The 21,859-nt window shown below is 43.0% G+C and overlaps 1 protein-coding gene across 3 annotated transcripts in view; it reads right to left on the bottom strand.

Annotated features, from left to right (window-relative positions):
• LOC115476928 (IgGFc-binding protein-like) overlaps positions 1-21,859 on the bottom strand; it is a 920,282-nt gene that overhangs the window by 484,287 nt on the left and 414,136 nt on the right. The window lies entirely within an intron of this gene.

Raw genomic sequence — 21,859 nt, 5'->3', positions numbered from 1 at the left:
TGGGTGGGGAATGGGTATGAAAGTGTTATCCAAGTAAAGCATTACACTTAGTACACACTAACTGGATAACCAGAGTTAACATGGAAGCATAAGTTCTCTCGCATTAGTTTTTGTCAGGTACTGCATGCTAATGCAAACATTTGTGTATGACATGCAAAAAAAAAGAAGCACCTTTAAAAATAGGACACAGTAAATCTGGGCACAGAGCACAGTAAATCCCACGTTAGCACGTGCTAATTCCAGATTTTAGCCACTATAATAAAAGAGCCCCTATGTGCATGTTTTCATGGAGAAATAGTTATATAAACAGCAGGTATAAATCTGTGTGCAGGCTTTTCAAAGGGAGATTTTTTTTTCCTTTAAAAAGTGATGCAAAGTCTGTACATAAAGGGATGAATTCTATATATGTTGCCAAAAAAAAAAAAAGCACTATTCTATTAGTCACATTTAAAGTTAGGTGCTGTATACAGAATAGTGCTTAAGCCTGGGAGCCGTGCCTAACTTTAGGCATAGCCACTTGAACCAACTGAAACATGGTGCAAATATACACGTCCATCCCTCCTTATTCTATAACAATGAGTGAAAATGCTAGCAATGCCCCATTCTGCTCATGACCTTCCCATTTCGTGCCTCCTTTTTTTACTCACATGTAAAATTTAGGCGTGCATCCCGTGCCTAAATTTACATTCATAAATTCCAATTAAATTTAATTAGTGCCAATAATTGCTTGTTAAAAAGCCACTATACATCCAATTTCTCCTTTCTGGGTAGCCAACTTTGGAATGCTCTACCTAGACCTATCCGAGCAATTAAGAACTATTTACCATTCAGGAAAATGTTAAAGTCCCATTTTTTTCAAGCAAGCTTACCCTAATGAACCAACTTAATTCCGCCAGCCTACTTACACTACTTCACTCTAACGATGACACGGACTCTGACACCAATTACACCTATGACCTTTTTCAAATCACTTATAATTAAATTCCAATCTTCTCTTCCCCTTCCTTTTACACCATATCCCTCCCAATCTCCTTTACCTATCATTTCCTTTCCTGTCTTACTTCCCCATTCCATTTAATATATTCTTGTGCACTATTGCCATTTTGTTTATCACAGTTTATAATTTTCTTATTACATGTTATCTGTAATGCTTTTTACTATGTAAGCCGCATTGAACCTGCTGTATGTGGGAAAGTGTGGGGTACAAATGTAATAAATAAATAAACAAATAAATTATTGGTGCTAAATAGCTTGTTATTTAATTAAGTTGTGTGCACAAATTGGGCGCACACCCAAATTTATGCATGCAATTTTTGGTGACTTCTATAGCATTGGGGGAAAAAATACCCACAGACTTTATACACACACACACACACACACACACACAATTTGTTTGAAAGTTACTCCTTTTGAAGTCATTTTATAAAGTCATTTCCAATGGCAACATATGCACATAAACAGCCGCTAATAAAATAGCAACGGTAGAAAAGTATGTGCCATGACATTATGGTGTGCACTTTGCCAATGAGCATTCATGAGGTGGAGTTGCAGTGGTGCATGGGTGGAGTTCAAAAGTACATGTGTGACTTGCAAATTATATTAATGTATATAATATTTGTGTGTAAAGTATGCATTTTCATTTGCATCAACTCTTGATTGTGCCTACATTCCTGGCACATTCTCTGCCATATGCACTGGTATGTTATAAAGACAAAAAGGCACCAATTCAAGGCACACTGCTATAAAATTATCCTCCATATACAACCACTTTACAAACATCGTAACAGGACTGCAAGGATTAAAAATGATATGTTTGACATTCCCCAGTGTCCTGTTCTCAACAAATGCAGCATAAGCAGTACTTCTGATTTTATGTTTTAACCAATAACACTGATAGTACACCCCAGGTACTAAAAAATGTAAAACAGGTGTTCATTGGATAACCACTGAAAAAACATCACATGCCATATTCTATCACCTGTTTCCTTATTTGCTTTGGTTTCCACTCTTGTCTTTGTGCCTTTCTGTGCTGATGATTGCTTAGCTGCACACATCTGTGTATTTGATTCAACTGGAAAATGGCATCTGTACCGTGAAAGCACTGATATATTTTTCTTACGGTCTTTACCTCTAACCCTTCTCTTAACCATGGTCCATTACTTTTTAGTAAATCTTTGCCTACTGTTATGTCTGTCCCAATTTTACTTAGGTAGTGTTTCAGCCTGTTCACACCCTTCATCTTCACCCAAAGAATTTCCCATCCCCATCATAATCAACTACCACTGGGACTATTGCTTGAGACTAAGACCACTTGACCAGGTACATTTTCTTTCCTCTATTTTACCAACACCTCTGACTGCCTGACACCGGTACACCAACATCTACATAGGTCTATTAAACTGTAGATCTCTCCATTCTAAAACCGCTTTAATTAATTGCCTTATTCAGAAGGAAAACTTGGATATCTTGTTGCTAACAGAAACATGGTTAAGAAATGGATAGGAGGGTTTACTTGATTATTGTCTTCCTGCATAGTATAACTTGGAATGAAGGAGTGGCTAGAGCACCTATCTTGATATCATGAGGTGGCCTGTTCAAATCCCACTGCTACTCCTTGTGATCTTGGGCATGTCACTTAACCCTCAGGTACAAACTTAAGATTGTAAGCCCTCCAGGGACACAGAAATACCAGTATGCCTGAATGAAACACACCTTCAGCTACTACTGAAAAGGTGTAAACAAAATCCAAATAAATAAATAACATGATATCCACAGGTGGGGGAGACCTAGCCATCCTCTCTTCAAATAAGGTGTGTCTTGCCAAGATTAATCTTACATCTTTGTTCTCAGAAGTGCTTGCTGTTCCATTTGATAATGCTACCCCCTCTCCCTTTATATTTCTTCTCTTTTACTATTCCCCTTCAATGTCCCAAGAACAGCTGTTTCCAAACTATTATTGACACCACTATCTGTTACCCCAGCATTTTCATCATGGGAGATTTCAATATTTATGTGGATGTTCCTTTGCAACCTTGCATGAATCCCTTTCAGCTCTTCTGTCAGTAATTCACCTTCAGCTACTACTGAAAAGGTGTGAACAAAATCCAATTAAATAAATAAATAAATAAATAAATAAATAAATAAATAAATAACATGATATCCACAGGTGGGAGAGGCCTAGCCAATCTCTTCAAATAAGGTGTGTCTTGTCAAGATTAATCTTATGTCTTTGTTCTCAGAAGTGCTTGCTGTTCAATTTGATAATGCTACCCCCTCTCCCTTTATATTTCTTCTCTTTTACTGTTCCCTTTCGATGTCCGAAGAACAGCGGGGCTCCTGTTTCCAAACTATTATTGACACCACTATCCGCTATCCCAACATTTTCATCATGGGAGATTTCAATATTTAATGTGGATGTTCCTTTGCGCCCTTGCGTGAATCCCTTTTCAGCTCTTCTGTCAGACCTTAATCTTAGGCAATGGATTTCTTTTTCGGGGACGCCTAAATCTCAACATTTAGGTCGACCTTAGAAATGGTCGTCCCTAGAGATGGTCGTCCCCGATTTTCGGCGATAATGGAAACTGATGACGCCCATCTCAAAAATGACCAAATCCAAGCCATTTGGTCATGGGAAGAGCCAGTATTCATAGTGCACTAGTCCCCCTGACATGCCAGGACACCAACCGGGCACCCTAGGGGGGCACTGCAGTGAACTTCAGAAAAAGCTCCCAGGTAATAGCTCCCTTACCTTGTGTGCTGAGCCCCCCAAAACCCATTCCCCACAACGGTACACCACTACCATAGCCCTTAGGGATGAAGGGAGGCACAAACATGTGGGTACAGTGGATTTCTGGTGGGCTTTGGAGGGCTCATATTTACCACCACAAGTATAACAGGTGGGGGGGGGATGGGCCTGGGTCTGCCTACCTGAAGTGCATTGCAGTACCCACTAAAACTGCTCCAGGGACCTGAATACTGCTGTCATGGAGCTGGGTATGATATTTGAGGCTGGCATAGAGGCTGGAAAAAATATTTTAATTTTTTTTTAGGGTGGGAGGGGGTTAGTGATCACTGGGGGAGTAAGGGGAGGTCATCCCCGATTCCCTCCGGTGGTCATCTAGTCATTTAGGGCACATTTTTGTGGCTTAGTCATAAAAAAAAAAAGGACCACGTAAAGTCGGCCAAGTGTTCGTCAGGGATGCCCTTCTTTTTTCCATTATTGGCCGAGGATGCCCATGTGTTAAGCACGCCCCAGTCCCGCCTTCACTATGCTTCCGACACCCCCCCCCCCCCCCCCATGAACTTTGGTTGTCCCCGCGACGGAAAGCAGTTGAGGACACCCAAAATCAGCTTTCGATTTTGCTGATTTGGGTGACCCTGAGAGAAGGACGCCCATCTCCCGATTTGTATCGAAAGATGGGCGTCCTTCTCTTTCGAAAATAAGCCAGATAGAGGGGCATTTTCAAAAGGGACATCCATGTTTTGATATGGACATCCTTGCAAAACATCCTGATCCAGGGGCGGGGAAACCCGTATTTTCGAAACAAGATGAATGTCCATCTTTCGTTTCAAAAATACCATCAGGGATGTCCAAATCCTTAAATTTGGTCATCTCTAGACTTGGTCGTTTCTGATTTTTGGAGATAATGAAAACCAAGGACATCCATCTCAGTAACGACCAAATGCAAGCCATTTGGTCATGGAAGGAGCCAGCATTTGTGGTGCACTGGTCTCCCTGACATGCCAGGTCACCAACCAGGCACCCTAGGGGGCACTGCACTGGACTTGATAAATTGCTCCCAGGTACATAGCTCTCTTATCTTGTGTGCTGAGCCCCCCAAAACCCATTACCTAGAAATGTACACCACTACCATAGACCTTACGAGTGAAGAGGGGCACCTAGATGTGGGTACAGTGGGTTTGTGGTGGATTTTGGAGGGCTTGCTGTTTCCTCCACAAATGTAACAGGTAGGGAGGGATGGGCCTGGGTCCGCCTGCCTGAAGTGCACTGCACCCACTAAAACTGTTCCAGGGACCTGTATACTGCTGTCCTGGACCTGCGTATGACATCTGAGGCTGGCATAGAGGTTGGCAATCAATATTTTGAAAGATATTTTTTGAGGGTGGGAGGGGGTTAGTGACCACTGTGGGAGTAAGGGGAGGTCATCCCTGATTCTCTCCGGTGGTCATCTGGAAGGGCATAATCGAACGGGACGCCCAAGTTTTCATGAAGGTGTCCTCACAGGACGGCCCCGCAAAGGGGCGTGGAAACCTGTATTATTGAAACAAGATGGGCGTCCATCTTTTGTTTCGATAATATGGTCGGGGACGCCCAAATCTCAACATTTAGGTTGACCTTAGAGATGGTCAATCTAAATGTTGAGATGGTTGACCTTAGAGATGGTCGTCCCCGACTTTCGGCCATAATGGAAACCGAGGACACCCATCTCAAAAACGACCAAATCCAAGCCCTTTGGTTGTGGGAGGAGCCAGAATTCATAGTGCACTGGTCCTCCTGACATGCCAGGACACCAACCGGGCACCCTAGGGGACTTCACTAATTGATCCCAGGTGTATAGTTCCCTTACCTTGGATACTGAGCCCCCCAAAACCCACTCTCCACAACTGCACACCACTACCATAGCCCTAAGGGGTGAAGGGGGGCACCTACATGTGGGTACAGTGGGTTTCGGGTGGGTTTTGGAGGGCTCACATTTACCACCACAAGTGTAACAGGTGGGGGGGCCTGGGTCTGCCTGGCTGAAGTGCACTGCACCCACTAAACTGCTCCAGGGACCTGCATACTGCTGTCATGGAGCTGGGTGTGACATTTGAGGCTGGCACAGAGGCTGGCAAAAAAAATGTTTTAAGATGTTTTTTGAGGGTGGGAGGGAGTTAGTGACCACTGGGGGAGTAAAGGGATGTCATCCCCAATTCTCTCCGGTGGTCATCTGGTCAGTTCGGGCACCTTTTTGAGGCTTGGTGGCAAGAAAAAATGGACCAAGTCGGCCAAGTGCTCGTCAGGGACGCCCTTCTTTTTTCCATTATCGGCTGGGATGCCCATCTCTTAATCACACCCAGTCCCGCTTTCGGTATGGTGCCGACACGCCCCCGTGAACTTTGGTCATCCCCGCGATGGAAAGCAGTTGAGGACACCCAAAATCGACTTTCTCTTATGCCGATTTGGGCGACCCTGAGTGAAGGTTGCCCATCTCCCGATTTGTGTCGGAAGATGGGCGCCCTTCTCTTTCAAAAATAAGCCTGCTGCTCATTTCGGGCACCTTTTTGGGCCTTGGTCGTAAGAAAAACATGACCAGGTAAAGTTGTCCAAGTGTTCATCAGGGACGTCCTTGTTTCTTTTGATTATGGGTCAAGGACGTCCAAGTGTTAGGCACGCCCAAGTCCCACCTTTGCTACGCCTCCGACACGCCCCCTTGAACTTTGGCCATCCCTGCTACGGAAAGCAGTTGGGGACGTCCAAAATCGGCTTTCGATTATACCGATTTGGACAACCCTGGGAGAAGGACATCCATCTTCCGATTTATGTCAAAAGATGGGCGTCCTCTTTCGAAAAAGAGCCCGATAGTCCCTTTAACATTATCTAAAATCCCAACTGCGCATAATAAAAACATGCTGGTATCACAGTGAGTTGAGATAACATAAAAAGTGTTTACGTCAGGCCAAACGAATCTGGAAAAAATCCAAGTCAGACTCTGCCCTTCTAGCCTTTAAGAACGAGCTTAGAAATTAGAAGCTGCAGTTTAAAAAGGCTAAATCTCTCTATTAGTCTTCATGTGTCAAGAAAACTTCAAATCCAATTAGGGAGATTATTCCTTTTTTTTCTATGACCTGTCTGTACCCCATATTGTAATCTGTGAGTCTCTCACTGCCTCATGTATACCGACAGCTGAAGATCTCTCACAATACTTTACTACAAAGATCTCAGATCTCATCAATTCGTTACCTTCCATTGTTTCAGTTCTATGTCAGGCCCAGATACAATCTTCTCTTTATCTGACTCCTGAGTTGGTTCTTTCTCTTGGTCTTCATTCCAGCCTTAACCTCTCTTTCTAAAACACTCTCCAACATGTGGACCACAACTTGTTTTGCTCAACCCTTTCCCATCTGCCTGGCTGCAACATGCAGAGTTACAATTACTACCCAAAATCCTATTAATAATTAACAACGGTCTCTCTACCAGTCAGGTCCAAACATCTTGGAAAGCAACCAAGGTTCGACCCATTCTGAAAAAGTTGGCTCTGGACCCCCAAATTCCATCACACTATCAGCCTTTCTTTAATCTATATTTTCTTTCAAAAATGTTAGAAAAGATTGTTTACTATCAGCTTTCCTCCTTTATTGAGACACCTTGGATTTTCACCCCGGACAGTCTAGCTTTAGACCTCATCTAAGTACAGAGACTGTTCTTACATTGCTTTTAGTGAGATCTATGCACATCTAGATAAACATCACATTGTCTTGGCCATCTCACTTGACATCCTCAGCTTTTGACCTAGTAAATCATTCCGTCCTTCAGTCTTGCATTGCTTCATTGGGTTTCTCATGGTTCTCATTGGGTTTCTCATGGTTTTGTGTACACTTGGTTTTCGTCCTTTATTTTGAGTCATTCCTATCATTATTTGGGTTTCTGCCAGGTACTTGTGAACTGGCTTGGCCACCGTTTGGAAAACAGGATACTGGGCTAGATGGACCATTGGTCTGACCCAGTATGGGTGCTCTTATGTTCTTAGGTTGTCACTTCTTGTTCCAATGCCTCTTCTCACCCCCTGGCTTGTGGGGTTCCACAGGGCTCAGTCTTGTCCCCCTTGCTACCCTAATCCAGTCAGGTGGAATCTCTTTCCACTTTTATGCTGATGACATCCTTCTGCTCTTCCCAACCAATCCATTTTCTCCATCCATCCAAGCTCTTTAAGACTATTTAGACCTAGTACAACAATAGCTTCTGAAACATCCTGAACAAGGACAAGACAGTATCATGCAGGTTTACTGATGGACCATCAGTTCCAACTACTTTAAATCTTTTAGGAACATCCATAGTACCTGTTGGATTATTCTGTTACTTAGGCATTATCCTTCTTTCAACAGGTGTCTAAACTTTGCAAATTGGGTTTCCTTGTTGTCCGTTAGCTAAGAGAAAATACTTCAACCATGACACATTCCATGCACTTATTCTGTTACTGATCTCTAGAATTTATTATTGCAACATTGTTTATCTAGGCTTCCCACATTAGGTGCTAAAAGTCCTCCAAACTTTACAAAATACAGCAATCAAAATACTATGCTTCATACAGACATTGGATCACATTACTCCTCTATTACAGAAATATCACTGGTTACCAATTGAACAAAGACTCATACACAATCTCTTGACTCTTAAATGTAAGGCTTTTTGGACAGGATTATTACAGTATCTCACGACCCTCGCTATCCCCATCATATAAGAACATAAGTCCATCTAGCCCAGTATCCTGCTTCCAACAATGGCCAATCCAGGACACAAATACCTGGCAGAAACCCAATTAGTAGCAACATTCCATGCTACCGATCCCAGGGCAAGCAATGGCAATCTGTTATGTTTTCTGATAGTGAACCCTTGGTTCGTAGTGAAGGCCTACAATAGATTGAATCCTACTTGGACTGGACAAGGGTAAAAATGGATTGGCTCTAGTAGGCAGTCGGTTTCTGGAATTCAGTTCCACAATAAGGCACAAGGGTACTGAATCTGTTGGGGGCAGCTTTACAGAGACTGGAGACTCAGGGTTAAGCTTTTGCTATAAATGACACTCTATTGTGTTTTTGCTAAAGAAGCTATAACTTGTAATAGTTAGCTGAACTGCTGAAGCTTGCAAAAATGACAGTTTGCCTAGAGGATGCAGGTGCAACCAGATAACAGTTATAGCTTAAGCATATGGCAGAAGCGAAACTCAGCACAAGCTATAACTTGCATGCATGCATGTATGCAGCCACTTCTCTCCTCTGCTTGTGTGAATTTGTAACTGGATATTAGCAAGTAAATCAAGAGGCTCGAGGCAATGGATCCGAATCAAGAAAACTTTATTGCTAGCAGTGACGCAGCTGAGTGACTCAGTAACACTTGCGTGCCCTGTGTCATTTGCCACTGACATTTATAGGTTTTATCAGCAGTCATGCGCATTGAGTTCATAAAAGATTACACAGAAGTCAGGAAATCGAAACTTATCACACAGTTCATTTTCATTACACAGACCAAAGGAATATACTGATAAGCATATGTACATAAGTACATAAGTAGTGCCATACTGGGAAAGACCAAAGGTCCATCTAGCCCAGCATCCTGTCACCGACAGTGGCCAATCCAGGTCAAGGGCACCTGGCAGAAGCGAAACTCAGCACATCAGTATATTCCTTTGGTCTGTGTAATGAAAATGAACTGTGTGATAAGTTTCGATTTCCTGACTTCTGTGTGATCTTTTATGAACTCAATGCGCATGACTGCTGATTAAAACCTATAAATGTCAGTGGCAAATGACACAGGGCACGCAAGTGTTACTGAGTCACTCAGCTGCGTCACTGCTAGCAATAAAGTTTTCTTGATTCGGATCCATTGCCTCGAGCCTCTTGATTTACTTGCTAATATCCAGTTACAAATTCACACAAGCAGAGGAGAGAAGTGGCTGCATGCAGCCAGAAATAAGGCACAGATAGCTGTAAGAATCCCAGTCACACAAGAGCTAAATGCTGGGCCGGAGCCCACTCATACAGGAAACAAGGCAAGTATGGAACCCATTCACACAAGAAGCAAGGCTTGTTCTGAAACCTGTTCACACATAAGAAGCAAGGCTTATACGCTCACACACACGAAGCAAGGCTTGCACTGGAACCCATTCACACAAGAAGCAAGGCTTGTATTGAAAGCCATTCACATGAGAAGCAAAGCTTGTACTGAAAGCCATTCACACAAGGAGCAAAGCTTGTACTGGAACCCACTAACACAAGAAGCAAGGCTAGTACTGGAACCCACACACACAGGCAAGTAAGAGGCTGTGCTGGAACCCACACACACAAGCAGCAAGACACTGTGCTAGAACCCACACACACAAGCAGCAGGATGCTGTGCTGGAATTCACTCACACAGAAAACAAGCTGAATACAGGAACCCACTCTCTCAAGAAGCAAAGCTTTACTGGAACCCATTCTGGCAGGTAGACGGAAAACAGCTGGAACCCACTCACACAAGCAGCAAAGGTGTCTCAAAACCCACAGGAGCAAGACAGCAGCTAGGGCAACTAATGACACAAGACTACTACTACTACTACTTATCACTTCTATAGCGCTACAAGACATACGCAGCGCTGTACACCATACACAAAAAAGACAGTCCCTGCTCAAAGAGCTTACAATCTAGATAAAGACCATCTAAGCAGAAGACCAGTGGGGTTAAGCGCTGTTCCTACATCAGCATCTGATGTCATTCCACTTGCACAGGGGGTGGGCAACAGGTTCCATGACTTAAGAGTAAAGAATCCTTCCTGCCCTGTGCTGCCAGTGCAGTCCTGGTGGCCACTCCCTCCAAGTCTGTGAGCTATGTGGTCCCGAGTCATGGAAAGACCGTGACAGCACCCCCTCTTCTAAGACCCCTGCTTCTCCAAGTGCGGGGCTTCGGTTTATGAGGGAAAAGGTGATGAAAGCATCTAATTAATACTGGAGCATGGACTTGGGAAGCGGGCTCCTATGAGTTGTCTTCAGGTCCAAATCCTTTCCAGGAGATGAGATATTGCAAACGTCCATAGAATTGAAAGGAATTAAGTATTTTTTGCACCTCATACTCCTCATCAGATGTAGCCACCACTGGTGTAGATGTTGGTGGGATTGAACCAAGTCACCTCGGGATCACTGGCTTCAACAAAGATGCATGGAATGTGTTATGTGCCTGTAAGTTGGTAAGTAGCTTGAGCTGGTATGTGACAGGATTTATCCGTTTCAGTATGTGATAAGGACCCAAAACGTGTGTGTGTAGGGGGGGGGGGGGGGGGGGAGACCTGGATAGATGAAGTTTTTAACCGGAGATGTTGTGTGGAGAACCAGACGAGGTCTCCTCGTTGATACTGAGGAGCCAGTTGACTCTTCTTATCTGCTTGTAGCTTAGCACAGGCAGACGACTGGTGCAGGGTATCTTGATCGGTTTGTCACATTTGCTTAAAGGAGGTGAGGCACCTGGAAACTGTGGGTACTGTCAACTTAACAGGAATAGGCTGTAGGATACGGGGATGTTGCCCATATACAATCTAAAATGGTGATTCTCTCATGACACTGCAGACCTGTTATGAGTGAACTCGGCCCAGGGTAATAGTTGTCCCTAGTCATCTTGGAAGGCAGATGCGTACATCCTCAGAAATAGCTTCAGGCTTTGGTTGGTCCGCTTGGATCGACTATTAATTTGGGGATGGTACCCAGAAGAAAAATTCAATTTGACTCCTAAAGCTCGATTAGGGCTTACCAAAATTTGGAGACAAAATGGACCCCTTGGTCTGAAGTAATAGACTTGGGTAATCCATGCAGGTGAAAAATGTTGCAGATGAAATGCTGTGAGAGTTTAGCTGCAGATGGTAAGCTGGGCAGGATCGTGAAGTGGGCCATTTTGGAAAATTGATCCATCATTACTCAAATGACAGTATTACCCTGAGATGAGGGAAGATCCATGACAAAGTCCATAGAAAGATGGATCCAATTTTCTCAGGTATGGGTAGGGGTTGAAGTAAACCCTGTGGCCTACTATGATCTGGTTTGTTTTGGGCATATCAGGGCAGGCAGCAACAAATTCCTGTTTAGTGCTACAGGGGTGGGGCTGGTGGTAGGGAGGCGGGGATAGTGCTGGGAAGACTTATACGGTCTGTGCCAGAGCCGGTGGTGGGAAGCGGGACTGGTGGTTGGGAGGCGGGGATAGTGCTGGGCAGACTTATACGGTCTGTGCCCTGAAGAGCACAGGTACAAATCAAAGTAGGGTATACACAAAAAGTAGCACATATGAGTTATCTTGTTGGGCAGACTGGATGGACCGTGCAGGTCTTTTTCTGTCGTCATCTACTATGTTACTATGACCCCTGGATGGCCAGCCAATTTGGAGGCGTGTCCCCACTGGAAGATCTTCTCCCGGAAATGACGAGGTACCAAAGTTAGGCCCACAGGAAAAGCTTCCATGGCTGCTGGAAGTATATTAGCTGGGTCTATGATGTGTTGAAGATGAGCAGATTCCTCTTCAGGCTCCATGGATCTGGACAATGCATCTGCCTTGATGTTCCAGTCGGCGGGACGATAAGTCAACACAAAGCTGAACTGAGAGAAGAACAGAGACCAACGCATCTAGCCTCCTGAAGATATAACACATTTTTGTGGTCCATGAAGACTGTAAAGTGCATCTGAGCCCCCACCAGGAGATGCCACCATTCTTCAGAGCTAATTTAATCGCTAACAATTCTTGATTCTCAATGGTATAATTTCTCTCAGCGTGATAGTATTTCTGGGAGAAGAAAGCATATGGTAGCAGCTTGTCACTAGGATGGGCCTGGGAAAGGATAGCACCCGTGCCCACTGAAGATGCATCAAGTTTCACAAAGAACTTTTTGGCAGGATCAGGATGCCAGAGGACGGGAGCAGAAACAAACACTTGTTTGAGATGCTCAAACATTTGGCATAGAGTGTACAGCGCTGCATATACCTTGTAGCGCTATAGAAATGATAAGTAGTAGTAGTAAGCCTGGAGAAAGGTCTTGACATGCTGATGATGTATTTCCAAAGATGGAGAGAACACCAGAATATCGTAAAGATATACAAATACAAATTGATACAGAAAAGCCAGGAAGATATCATTCATGAATGCTTGAAAGACCGCAGGAGCATTGGTGAGGCCGAAGGGCCATTTCGAGTGTTGAAAGCGTTTTTTCCACTTGTCGTCCTCCTTAATTCTGATCTGCTTGTAGCCCCTCTGAGATCTAGTTTGGTGAAGATTTTATCCCCTTGAAGGCGATCAAATAACTCAGAGATGAGTGGGAGTGGATACTTATCCTTGATGGTCATGGCATTTAATCTTCTATAATCAATTCAGAGTCGGAGGCCTCCATCTTTCTTCCCCATGAAAAAGAATCCAGCCCCTGCAGTTGATTTAGAGGGCCATAAATCCAGGAAGATATCATTCATGAATGCTTGAAAGACCACTGGAGCATTGGTGAGGCCAAAGGTGTTACGTCTGTGTTCATCTGCCCTCTGGTGGCCAGAACCAGTGGCTGCTGTGGACTATCACCCGTTCCAGATTTCAGCCCAGTCCGGTCCAGATCTTCCAGGCTGCCGGGTTTGCTTGTGCCGTTTGAGCCTGCACAGCACCCGTAGCTGCCTGGTGATTGCAGCAGCTGAGTTCCAACTGCTTTTGGGCTTATCAGCCATCTTGGAACATTTCTACTGGCCTTTGCATTGCATCTAAGGCCCTGGTATGTTGGGGTGCTGGTGCACTTCTGCTGTTTCCAGTTCTAGTTTTTGCCTGCCTTGATTCTTGTCTGTTCTTGCTAGTCTGCGGATAGTTAGATTAGATTGTTGTTTGTTTGCTTGTCTCTGAGTGGTAGTTTGGTGTTTAGTCCTTGTCTGTTTGTATCTTGCTGGCTGCTCTTCAGCTTTTAGTTCAGTGTTTTGTTCCCTGTTTCAGTGGCTGCTTGCAGCTTCCAGTTTCTGTCCCATAGCTTGTCCTGTCCCTGCCTTGTGTTGTATTGTCTAGCCCAGTTTTCTGCCTTGCTGCCAATGCTCCTTCCTTTCCCCTCTGACACTCAGTCCCTGTGCTGCCTAGCTGTTATCCAGCTCCTGCCCTGCCCTGCAAAGTCCTGTCGGCCACCTGAAGCTGGGAGCTTAACTCCTGGTGGAAAGTGGCCAGGTACAGGTGAAGCCTAACTGTTGTCAGAGTTCTGCCTTGCCCCTGGTGTGGGGTGGTTTTGCCTGCCACTGCTGCTCCTCGGCAGTGGCCCAAGGGCTCACAACCCAGTTTCCAGCTTTGAAAACGTGACAAAAGGACATTACAAGATACTCATAGTGGCCATCTTGAGTGTTGAAAGTGGTTTCCAACTTGTTGTCCTCTTTAATTCTGATCAGGTTGTAGTCCCTCTGAGGTCTAGTTTGGTGAAGATTTTATACCCTTGAAGGCGGTCAAACAACTTAGAGATGAGTGGGAGTGGATATTTATCCTTGATGGTTATAGCATCTAATCCTCTATAATCAATACAGGGTCAGAGGCCTCCATCTTTCTATCCCATGAAAAAGAATCCAGACCGTGCAGGTGATTTAGAAGGCCAAATAAAGCCTCGGAAGATTGTCCTTGATATAAGCAGACATTGCCTCTGTCTCAGGGCGAGAGCGTCTAGGCAAAAAACAGACAGGGTTAAGTGCTGCTCCTTCGTCGAAATCTGACATCATCCCATGTGCGCAGGAGGTGGACAATAGGTCTCGCAGATGCAAGAGTGAAGACTATTTCCTGCTGCACGCTGCTAGCACGGTCCTGGTGGCCACTTCTTCCGAGCCTGTCAGCTGTACGGTCCCGAGATCCTGAGTCACAGTAAGATTGTGACATTTCCCCCATGTCCATCTAAATACCAGACTATGGACTTTCCTTCCAAGAATTCATCCAAACATTTTTTAAACCCATATATACCAACCATTGTTACCACAAACTCTGGCAGTGAGTTACAGAGCTAAAGTATTCTTTGAATGAAAAAATATTTACTCCTATTTCTTTTAAAAGTATTTCCTTGTAATTTCATTGTGTTCTCTGGTCTTTGTACTTTTTGAAAGAGTGAAAAATAGATTCACTTCTACCCATTCTACACCACTCCGGATTTTATAGAGCTCAATCACATCCTCCCTCAGCAGTTTCTTTTCCAAGCTGAAGAACCCTAACCTCTTTAGCCTTTTCTCATATGGAAGGAGTACCATCCCTTTTATTATTTTGGTCACTCTTCTTTGAACCTTTTCTAATTCAACTATATCTTTTTTGAGATATGGTGACCGGGGAACCATGCCAGGGCCATGATTCTCCAAGAAGGGCTCCCCCACAAATCCAGCAATTGGTGACATTAAGAGTCTTACCTATGTGGATGGCCAGGTCAATAAACAAATTCTTTCCTAGCTTAAAAACATCTTCAATATCAGAAGTTAATTGTAAAACGGAATCATATATGGAGGCACTGTGATCCTTTCTTACTTTGTTACATGAAGTGAAACAGAGGCATTAAAATATTCTTGGTCTTATTTTGCATCCCTTTGCTAATAATTCATAGCATCCTGTTTGCTTTTTGGGCCACCACTGCACACTAGGCAGAAGATTTTAGCATATTGTCCACCATGGCACCTAGATCTTTTTCTTGACTGCTGACTCCTAAGTTGGACCGTAGCATCAGTTAACTATGATTCGTATTATTCTTCCCAATGTGCATCACTTTGCATTTGTCCACATTGAATTTCATCTGCCATCTTCCCAGTCTTCCAATTTCCTAAGGTCTTCCTGCAATTTTTCACAATCCGCATGCATTTTGAGCACTTTGAATCGTTTTGTGTCATCTGCAAACTCATTCGTTGTTCCATTTTCTAGATCATTTATAAATATGTTAATTAGCACCGGTCCCAGTATAGATCCTTGCAGCACTCTACTATTCACCCTCCTCCACTGAGAAAAATGTCAGTTTAATCCTACCCTCTGTTTTCTGTCCAATAACCAATTCCTAATCCACAGAAGGGCATTGCCATCTATCCCATGACTTTTAAAATTTTCTCAGAAGTCTCTCATGAGGAACTTTGTCAGAAGCTTTCTGAAAATCCCGTACCTTGGCTAAACCCATGTCCATTTAAACCATGTTTGTCTACATGTTCCATAATTTTATTCTTTATAATAGTTTCTGCTATTTTTCCCAGCACTGAAGTCAGGCTTACCAGTCTAATTTACCACATCACCACTGGAACCCTTATTAAAAATCAGTTTTACATTGGCCACCCTCAGGCCTTCAGGTACTACGGATGATTTTAATGACAGATTACAGATCACTAACAACCAGTCAGCAATTTCATGTTTGATTTCTTTTGCTACTCTGGGGTGTATGCCATCTGGTCCAGGTGATTTATCACTCTTTAAGTTACCAATTTGTCTCAGTATGTCTTCTAGGTTCACCAAGATTTCCTTCAGTTTCTCCACATCACCACCCTTGAAAACAATTCCTGGTAGATCTCTTACTTCTTCTTCCGTAAAGACTGAATCAAAGAATTCATTCAATCTCTCACTATGGCCTTTCCTCCCTGAGTGCCCCATTTGCTCCTTTATGATCTAACGGTCCACAGACTCCCTCACAGGCCTTCTGCTTCTGATGAACAAACACTAAATGCCTGTAAACTACTTTGGAGGAAATACAAATATACCATAAAGAAGACTAAAAGACTAAATTACAAAACAATGATAGGACCCAACTACAAAGACACACACAAACTCTTGTACCTTGTGAATAAATTGCTAGACACCACACCAGTTACAAACAACAGCAAAGATATACCAGATGTCGACAACCTTGCAAAATACTTTAAGGAGAAAATTATACAACTACGACTCAAAATACCCGCCAGAACTATTGAATACGCCACACTTCTAGAATGTCTAGACCCAGAAGACGGAATATACCCAGCAGACAGAACCTGGACTGAATTCGAATTACTATCAGAAGACCTCATCTCTGAATCACTCAAAAGATTCGCTAAATCCTACTGCAACCTAGATATATGCCCAAACAATCTCATGAAATCAGCCCCTCAACAATTTGTAATAGACCTAACGAACCACATAAACTTCATGCTACAAAACGGACTCTTCCCAAAGGAAAAAGGAAAAATCTTACTCACCCCAATACCCAAAGATACAAAGAAAAGCTCAAGCGAAATAACCAATTACAGACCAGTAGCATCCATACCACTAATAACCAAAATAACCAAAGGGATGGTAACAAAACAACTCACAAACTATCTAAACAAGTTCTCAATACTACATGATGCCCAATCAGGATTCTGATCGAACCACAGCACAGAAACAGTACTAATTATCCTAATGACTAAATTCAAAAAAATGATCGCAACCGGCAACAATATACTCCTCCTACAATTTGACATGTCAAGTGCCTTTGATATGGTTGACCACGGAATTCTATTGCACATACTTGAATATTTTGGCATTGGAGGAAATGTCCTAAACTGGTTCAAGGGGTTCCTAACCCTGTGCTCATATCAAGTCACATCAAACTCAACTACGTCAGCTTCATGGACACCTGAATGTGGAGTACCACAAGGGTCACCCCTCTCACCAACCATTTTCAACATAATGATGATCCCATTGGCAAAACTCCTATCAAATCATAACCTCAACCCATATATATATACGCCAACGATGTAACAATATACATCCCTTTCAAACAAGACATCAAAGAAATATCCAATGAAATAAACCAAAGTCTACGCATCATGAACACCTGGGCAGATGCATTTCGATTGAAACTAAACGCGGAAAAAACTCATTGCCTAATACTCACCTCCCAATACAACACGAATGAATTTACCGCCTTAAACACACCAAAACTAAACCTTCCAATCTCAGAAACTTTAAAAATCCTTGGAGTCACTATTGATCGCCATCTAACACTCGAAACCCATGCAAACAACACAACCAAGAAGATGTTCTACTGCATGTGGAAACTGAAAAGAATAAGACCATTCTTCCCAAGATCCGTCTTCCGCAACCTAGTGCAATCCCTCGTACTTAGCCATCTGGATTACTGCAATTCACTATACGCAGGTTGTAAAGAGCAAATACTGAGGAAACTTCAAACAGCCCAGAACACAGCAGCCAGACTCATCTTCGGAAAACTAAAATACGAAAGTGCAAAACCCTTACAAGAGAAGCTACACTGGCTTCCACTTAAGGAACGCATTACTTTTAAAGTATGCACATTAGTCCACAAAATCATCCACGGTGAAGCTCCAGCCTACATGTCTGACTTAATAGACCTACCACCCAGAAATGCTAAAAGATCATCTCGAACTTTCCTTAACCTCCACTTCCCTAATTGCAAAGGCATAAAATACAAAGCACTGCACGCATCAACCTTTTCTCACATAAGCACGCAATTCTGGAATATACTACCACGCAACTTGAAAACGATCCACGAACTAACCAACTTCCGCAAACTACTGAAGACTCATCTTTTTGATAAAATTTATTAAGGATCAATACACATGAAACCCACACTCACTGTTTCAGAAATACACCAATACATTCTCTTCTGAACACTCATCCCCCCCGCATTTTTATCACATTTATACCTTTACTCACAGAAAATGTTATACGGAATGTTCTTTTGCTAATGTGCTATTACCCTATCAATTTCCCGTTGTCTCTTTCCACTGTTCCACTGTTCTTTTCCTTGTCCTATTCCCCAACGATACTTTGACTTTGTCTTCGCTTAACTTCTCACAATGTAATCCATAACTGATTTGTAACAAATTGTATTTCCATTATTCACAATGTATTGTAAGCCACACTGAGCCCGCAAATAGGTGGGAAAATGTGGGATACAAATGCAATAAATAAATAAATAAAAATGTATCTGAAAAAGGGTTACTATGAGTTTTTGCCTCCACAGCAAGATTTTCTTCATATTCTCTTTTAGCCTTCTTTATTAGTGCTTTGCATCTAGCTTGACATTGTTAATGTTCCTTCTTATTTTCTTCATTTGGATCCTTTTTACATTCCTTGAAGGATGCTCTTTGGGCTATAATAGTCTTTTTTTACTTCACCTTTTAACCATGCTGGCTGTTTTTTCTCTTCTTTCCACTTTTGTTAATACATGGGAAACATCTGGTTTGGGCTTCCATGATGGTATTTTTAATCAATGACTAAAACAAAAAAAAAGGAGGTAAAAACCCTCACAATACCATCAGATATAGAACCAAAAAAAAGTGAGGAAAAACCAAGTTATGATACCAAAAGACGCTTTATTGTATAAAAATGACCCGACACGGCTGTGTTTCGGCCCTAAGGCCTACCTCAGGGATCTTGAACAATCTCAGATGATCTAGTGTATGAACATACACTGGTAAAAATTTGCTTAAATGCAAACTTGTTTGATCTCCTCTCTTTTAGAATAACATATGTTCAGTTACCAACTGATTTGAAATGGCGTTGCCACAAAAGATCCTCCTCTCTTCTAAAATAATGTGTATTCAGTTACCAACTGGTGTAAAAAAGGATCTTTTGTGGCAATGCCATTTCAAATCAGTTGGTAACTGAACATATGCAAATTTTTACCAGTGTATGTTCATACACTAGATCATCTGAGATTGTTCAAGACCCCTGAGGTAGGCCTTAGGGCCGAAACACGGCCGTGTCAGGTCGTTTTTATACAATAAAGCGTCTTTTGGTATCCTAACTTGGTTTTTCCTCACTTTTTTTTGTTCTATTTTTAAACAACGTCCATGCCTGGGTTTAAAGTCTTAACCTTTGTGGCTAACCCTTTCAGCTTCTTTTTAACATTTTCCTCATTTTTTTAGTCACCCTTTCAAAAACTGAATGCTGCCACAGTAGATTTCTTTAGTGATTTCACCACAGATATCAGCTCAAATTTGATCATGCTATGATCACTGTTTCCTAGTGGATTCAACATTGTTATCTCTCATACCATGTCCTGCATTCTACTACTGACTAGATCTATAATACCTCCCCTTCTTGGTACTTGGACTAGTTGCTCCAAGAAGCAGTCATTTATTACATCTAAGAATTATACCTCCCTAGTGCTCCCTGATGTAGCATTTATCCAGTCAATATTGGGGTAACTGAATCACCCATTATTTATTTATTTATTTGTTGCATTTGTACCCCACATTTTCCTACCTATTTGCAGGCTCAATGTGGTTTACATAGTACCATGAGGTGTTAGCCACCTCCGGTGTTATTATAATGTTGCCCAATTTGCCAGCTTTCCTAATTTCTGTAAACATTTGTTCATCTGTCTGTTCATTCTGTCCTGGCTGATGGTTGTAGAGCCCTAACAGTATACTCTTTCCCTTCACACACAGAATTTCTATCCACAAGGATTCCACACTGCTATCTGTTTCATGTAGAATATTTATTTTGTTTGACTCAATTTTCTTTTTAACATATAGCACAACCCCGCCCCCTTCAATTTGATCCACTCTATCATTGTGATATAATTTGTACCCTGATAACACGTAGAGGGGCATAATCGAACACGAACGCCCATCTCCATGGGCGTCTATCTCCGAGAACGGGTATGTGAAAGGGCGGGACAAACCGTATTTTCAAAAAAAAAATGGGCGTCCATCTTTTTTCCGATAATACGGTTTGTGCCAGCCAAATGCATCGGATTTGTACGGATTTGAGCTGGGCGGTATTGTTTTTCACCGATAATGGAAACCAAAGGCGCCCAGCTCAAAAACGAACAAATCCAAGGCATTGGGTTGTAGGAGGGGCCAGGATTAGTAGTGCACTGGTCCCCCTCACATGCCAGGACACCAACCGGGCACCCTAGGGGGCACTTGTAACAATTAAAAAAAAAAAGTTAACTACCTCTGAAGTCCATAGCTCCCTTCCCTTGGGTGCAGAGCCCCCAAAATCCCCCCCAAAACGCACTCCCCACAACTCTACACCATTACCATAGCACTTATGGCTGAAGGGGGGCACCTAGAGGTGGGTACAGTGGGTTTTGGGGCAGTTTGGAGGGCTCCCATTTACCACCACAAGTGTAACAGGTAGGGGGGGATGGGCCTGGGTCCACCTGGCTGAAGTCCACTGCACCCACTAACAACTGCTCCAGGGACCTGCATACTGCTGTGATGGAGCTGGGTATGACATTTGAGGCTGGCATACAGGCTGGAAAAACAAAGTTTTTAAAGTTTTCTTTTGGGTGGGAGGGGGTTAGTGACCACTGGGGGAGTCAGGGGTGGTCATCCCTGATTCCCTCCGGTGGTCATCTGGTCAGTTAGGGCACTTTTTTGGGACTTGTTCGTGAAAAAAAAGGGTAAAACAAAAGTGACCCAAATTTGCGCTAAAAACACCTTTCTTTTTTCGGTTATCGGCTGAGGATACCCATCTCTCCTCGGCCGATAAACACGCCCCAGTCCCGCCTTCACCACACCGCCAACACGGCCCCGTCAACTTTGGCCATTTCCGCGACAGATTGCAGTTGAAGGCGCCCAAAATCGGCTTTCGATTATACCGATTTGGGCGCCCACGAGAGAAAGACGCCCATCTCCCGATTTGGGTCGAAATATGGGCGTCTTTCTCTTTCGAAAATAAGGCGGAGAGTCTTATTGATTTTCTTCCTTCCACCAGGTCTCTGAGATGCCTATTATATCTACCTCTTCATTTAGTGCTATATACTCCAACTCTCCCATCTTATTTTTTAGGCTTCTGGCATTTGTATATATACACTTCAAATTGTGTTTTTTCCTAGCATGCACAATCTGCTTTAAAATTAATAGGGATAGTTTGCATCCTTTACTCTGTTCTCCCATTAAACACTCCAGGCTTTCTTTCACCATTATTGAAACCTCTCAATTGGGATTCCCCACCGAACCATATGCTCCTAGACAACTGTCAGCTACCCCCCCCCCCATTTTAGTTTAAAAGCTGCTCTATCTCCTTTTTAAAAAAGATAGCACCAGCAGCCTGGTTCCATCCCGGTTAAGATGGAGTCCATCTTTTCAGAGCAGACTCCCCTTCCCCAGAATGTTGTCTAGTTCCTAACAAATCTAAATCCCTCATCCTTGCACTATTGTC

This window comes from Microcaecilia unicolor, chromosome 8 (genome assembly GCF_901765095.1).
Source record: "Microcaecilia unicolor chromosome 8, aMicUni1.1, whole genome shotgun sequence".
Classification (NCBI taxonomy): Eukaryota; Metazoa; Chordata; class Amphibia; order Gymnophiona; family Siphonopidae; genus Microcaecilia; species Microcaecilia unicolor.
Note: the sequence above shows the minus strand (reverse complement) of the source record. Positions and strands in the feature narration are given on the sequence as shown.